The 5855-nt window shown below is 35.8% G+C and overlaps 1 protein-coding gene across 2 annotated transcripts in view; it reads right to left on the bottom strand.

Moving 5' to 3' along the window:
• Window positions 1-5855, bottom strand: part of UGT8 (UDP glycosyltransferase 8) — an 82257-nt gene that overhangs the window by 3565 nt on the left and 72837 nt on the right. The gene's annotated exons all lie outside the window — the stretch shown is intronic.

The raw sequence follows: 5855 nt of genomic DNA, 5'->3' as shown, positions 1-5855 counted from the left end.
AAAAGGAGAGGAAGAAAGAGGAAGAGGAAGAGGGAGAGAGAACAGGGGTGTTGCTTTATTGTCCGGCCTAGAATGCAGTCTAAAAATAGGTATGCCTGTAATTGTGTTTAATAATAGAGACATAAAAAACAAATGAGGGAAGAAAATAATTAACAAGCAGCCAACCAATATTTCATTTAAACCTATAAATAGGTGTGATGTGGTGCTGATAAGAGTGTATATTTTGTGTATTTAAAGTGGAGAGTTCTGTAAATGTTAATTAAGTCTACTTGTTCTGGATCTGAGTTCCAGTCCTGGATATCGTTGTTAACTTTCTATCTCACTGATCTGTCTAGTATTGATGTTGAAGTCTCCCACTATTATTGCGTGGGAGTCTATGTCTTGTTTAGACATAAAAAATAATTTCCACCTCAAGAGATACAAAATCTATCATGGTTGATCTAGCACTATTGAGTTTTGCATTATAGAAGAACAAAAGATTGAACATGTGTGAAGACTTGATAAGCCAAGAGAAGAGTGTAAACTAAGTCATAAAAGTGGGAGAGTGAGAATATCCCCAGAACAAATTCATTTGGAGAGTATAAAGTTTAGTCAGAAATTAGATTGGAAGAAGATATGTCTTCCCCATGGGTATTCTGAATGACAAGATATAATAGCTTCTTTCTTAGAACCAAGGAGCCATTAGATGAGGGAGACTGCCTGTTAAACCAGAAGGAAGATACTCATGTTGGAGAGTCCATTAAAAAGCCCTCAACAATGGCCAATGAAAGACTGACATGTTGACAGGAATTGGTAAGAATGTGGATTAAATGTGAAAGGAAAGGGAGAAATCATATGTAACTGCAATGTTTCCAGTTTGAATGACTAACATGGCAGAGTTAATTAACAGGACACAGTAACACAGAACATAAGACATGCTGCTGGAAATGACTACAGTTTGGGATGTAATGAAAGGAAAGGTGAGGAAGCAGCTTCAAATGTGAGGATGGAGCTATGAGATTACAGTCTAATGAAAAATCTACACAGATATTTAAGAGTTGATTTGATCTTTATTTTTTTATGGTTTGATGCTAGACCTAAACATTAAGTTTTAACAATTATGCAAACAAATTTGAGAGGCAGTGGACAGAAGATTGTTAGGAGAGAGGGAAAAAGCAAATTAAAGCTATTACATAAGAGCATGTAATTAACAGGCAAGTTTTCTCTCTCATCAATGCCTCATAAGAAAATATAGCAAGGGGAGAAATGCCAGATGTAGGTGATGGGGAGGAAGGCAGCAAATCACACTGCCACGTGTGTACCAATGCAACAATTTTGCATGTTCTTCACATGTACCCCAAAGCCTAAAATGCAATAAAATAAATAAATGGGGGGGAAAAAAAGAAAATTACAACCTTATAATAAATCTAGTAGTTTTAAAAATATAAAAGCCTCACCAAATATTAAAAGGCCATCCTCCCTTGCTTTGTAATTTATCATAATTTCTAATTGATGGTAAAAGGGAAATTAGAAAGTTTCTATTACTCCATTTTATGAGAAAATGCTTATGAGGCAAAGGAGTCTCTTTAAAATACAAAAATGAAACGTGACATCTTAGAAAATAAAATCCAACCTTCTATTTTAACAAAGATGGAAAAGGAGGATAAAAACAATCTTAAGTCTTCAGGTTCCTTAATATCACTGTGTATATAACCCTTTCTATAGAGATGATTAAACAGATTAAAGAGATGCTTCTGTGGGAAATCTGACTTCCTGTACTCTTGAATTAATTATTAACTCATATAGAACTTCAATATGTTTACTAGGTCATAGATCACTAAAGCTCTTGGCATCTGACTCAGTTTATCTGAACAAGGACTTTCATCAGTGAGACTCTTAGTCCCACCTAGGAGTAGACTCATAAAGCTGGACTGCAACTGGGCACGGTGGCTCATGCCTGTAATCCCAGCACTTTGGGAAGCCAAAGTGGGTGGATTATCTGAGGTCAGGAGTTGGAGACCAGCCTGGCCAACATGATGAAACCTTGTCTTTACTAAAAATACAAAAATTAGCCAGGCATTATGGCATGCAGCTGTAATCCTAGCAACTCGACAGGCTGAGACAGGAAAATCACTTGAACCCTGAAGGTGGGCTGTAACGAGCCAAGATCATGCCATTGCACTTCAGCCTGGGCAACAAGAGCGAAACGCCATCTCAAAAAAAAAAAAAAAAAAAAAGCTGATTGCTTACTAATTTGATTTTGTATGATGATTCTATTCAGAGGAGGTCTATGGATCAACTGGAAAGGAATATTAGAGACTTCAGATAAATTTTTGAGGTGTAAGTATTTTCCATGCTGAAACTGACCTCAAATTTAGTGTACTGGCATTGTCCTATGAGCCCAGTTTACTTCACAATTCAAAGTTCCTTCCAGCAAGAATACAAACGTTGCAAAAAAAAATAGTGTGGTTAAAATAGTCACTCAAGACATCTCTAAGTTATTCCAAGGGATCTCTTAAATAAACCCTCTTTTAATAAAACAATTACCTTTTATGGGGCTCATATGCACATTAAATTTTACAAAAGTATAAATATCTTCTATGAAAAGTTGACCAAAGTTTCGATATGCGCTAAGTTAATAATCAACTCTCCATCTTTCTAACTTATCTTGTAAAAATAAAAGCTCCAGACTCAAAAAAAAACCTCAAACAAACAAAAAAACAATAGGCTTTTATTAAATGAATCCAAAGCATTAGGAAGCAGAGATGTAAGAAGTGTAATTTCACTTAAGTTGAAGGTTAAAAAAAAGAAATACTTCCTAGGTTTTTGTTTTTTTCTTCTAAAAAGAGAAAATGGGATACATGTGCAGAATGTGCAGGTTTGTTACACAGGTATACACGTGCCATGGTGGTTTGCTGCACCTATTGATCCATCTGCTAAGTTCCCTCCTCCAACCTCCCAGCCCCCAACAGGCCCTGAGGCATTGTTCCCCCGTGTCCCACGTGTTCTCATTGTTCAACTCCCACTTATGAGTGAGAACACGTGGTATTTGGTTTTCTGTTCCTGTGTTTGTATGCTGAGGATGATGCCTCATTCATGTCTCTGCAAAGAACATGATCTCATTCCTTTTTAATGCTGCATAGTATTCCATGGTGTATATGTACCACATTTTCTTTATCCAGTCTATCATCAATGGGCATTTGGGTTGGTTCTTTGTTATTATAATTGGGCTGCAATAAACATACATGTGTATGTGTCTTCACAGTAAAATGATTTATATTTCTTTGGGTATATATCCAGTAATTGAATTGCTGGGTCAAATGGTATTTCTGGTTCTAGATCCTTGAGGAATCACATAGTATCTTCCACATGGTTGACCTAATTTACATTCCCACCAACAGTGTAAAGCATTCCTATTTCTCCACAGCCTCACCAGCATCTATTGTTTCCTGACTTTTTAATAATTGCCATTCTGACTAGTGTGAGATTATATCTCATTGTGGTTTTGATTTGCATTTCTCTGATGATCATTAATGTTGAACTTTTTGTTCATGCTTGTTGGCCACATAAGTGTCTGTTCATATCCTTTGTCTACTTTTTGATGGGTTGTTTTTTTCTTGTAAATATGTTTAAGTTCCTTTTAAATTCTGGATAGTAGACTTTTGTCAGATGGATAGATTGCAAAAATTTTCTCCCATTCTGTAAGTGGCCTGTTCACTTTGATCATAGTTTCTTTTGCTGTACAGAAGCTCTTTAGTTTAATTAGATCCCATTTGCCAATTTTGGTTTTGGCTACAATTGCTTTTGATGTTTCCATCATGAATGTTCATGTCCTGAATGATATTGGACATGGTTTTCTTCTAGGGTTTTTATGGTTTGGGGCTTTACATTTAAGTCTTTAATCCAACTTGAGTTAATTTTCATATGAGGTGTAAGGAAGGGGTCCAGTTTTAGTTTTCTGCATATGGCTAGCCAGTTTTCCCAGCACCATTTACTTAATAGGATTTCCATGCCCCATTGCTAGCTTTTGGCAGGTTTGTAGATCAGATGGTTGTAGATGTCTGTTGTAACTTCTGAGATCTCTGTTCTGCTCCACTGGTCTATATGTCTGTTTTGGTACCAGTACCATGCTATTTGGGTTACTGTAACCTTGTAGTATAGTTCGAAGTCAGGTAGTATAATGTCTCCAGCCTTTCTTTTTTAATGCTTAGGATTATCTTGGGTATATGGGGTCTTCTTTGATTCCATATGAAATTTAAAATAGTTTTTTCGAACTCTGTGAAGAATATAAATAGTAGTTTGATGGGAATAGCATTGAATCCATAAATTGCTTTGGGCAGTATGGCAATTTTCACATTATTGATTTTTCCTGTCCATGAGGATGGAATGTTTTTCCATTTGTTTGTGTCCTCTCTTATTTCATTGAGCACTGGTTTGTGTTCTCCTTGAAGATGTTCTTCACATCCCTTGTTAGCTGTATTCCTAGGTATCTTATCCTCTTTGTAGTGATTGTTGAATGGGAGTTCATTCATGATTTGGTTCCCTGCTTGCCCATTGTTGGTATAAAGGAATGCTTGTGATTTTTGCACATTGATTTTGTATCCTGAGACTGCTGAAGTTCCTTTCAGTTCAATAAGTCTTTGGGCTGAGATGATGGGGGTTTCTAAATATACAATCATGTCATCTACAAACAGAGACAATTTGACTTCTTTTCTTCTGATTTGAATACCTTTATTTCTTTCTCTTGCCTGATTGCCCTGGCCAGAACTTCCAATACTATGTTGAATACAAGTCGTGAGAAAGAGCATCCTTGTCTTGTGCTGGCTTTCAAAGGGAATGCTTCTAGCTTTTACCCATTCAGTGTGATATTGGCTGTGGGTTTGTCATAAATAGCTCTTATTATTTTGAGATAGGTTCCATCAATACCTAGTTTATCGAGAGGCTTTTACATGAAAGGATACTGAATTTTATCCAAGGCTTCTCTGCATCTATTAAGATAATCATGTGATTTTTGTCACTGGTTCTGTTTATGTGATGGATTATGTTTACAGATTATGTTTACAGGTTATGTTTACATATGTTGAACCAGCCTTACATCCCAGGAATGAAGCTGACTTGATCATGGTGGATAAGTTTTTTGATGTGCTGTTAGATTTGGTTTGCCACTATTTTATTGAGAATTTTTGCATCAATATTCATCAGAGATATTGACTTGAAGTTTTCATTTTTTGTTGTGTCCTTTCCCAGTTTTAGTATCAGGATGATAGTGGCTTCATAAAAGGAATACTTCTTTTACAGTATTGGTTACTTGGTTTAAGCTAGAATATCTCAGACACAATATTAGTGAAGCAAACTAACCTTTTCAATAACTATCACCTGTTAAATGTGGAATAGTATCACATTTGAAACAAAGAAAGATAAAAGACTTTAGTTTATATAATGACTTTTAGCAAAGGACACGCTACACAAATCATTGGCATTTTTACATTGACTACGACATCTTTCTATGTACAAAAGCCTTTCAGTTAAATATTTAAGGTTTTCAAGTTACATGCAATTAACTCATTATCTGATATGCATGCTTTTGGGAATGATATAAATTTATTCACTGCACAGAATAATCCTTAAATAAGCACTTACATATCTCCAATATTCTATAGCTGGAATTTAATTGCAGTGCGACTTAAGACTGTAACCTGTTCTTGCTCTGATTCAGCCTGACTCATGCCTCATAAAACACAGCTGGACTAACTTCCTGTAAACAACCTAGATTTTTGCTCTTTCCTTTTTAACCAACCCAATCTCAGCAGTTCTGCCACTGTTTCCCCATAATTCTACTTAGGGCTATATTTTACAAATCTTCCTAAAAGACTGGA

Source organism: Cebus imitator, unplaced genomic scaffold (genome assembly GCF_001604975.1).
Source record: "Cebus imitator isolate Cc_AM_T3 unplaced genomic scaffold, Cebus_imitator-1.0 Scaffold17, whole genome shotgun sequence".
NCBI lineage: Eukaryota > Metazoa > Chordata > Mammalia > Primates > Cebidae > Cebus > Cebus imitator.
This window is presented reverse-complemented; position numbering and strand designations above follow the sequence as displayed.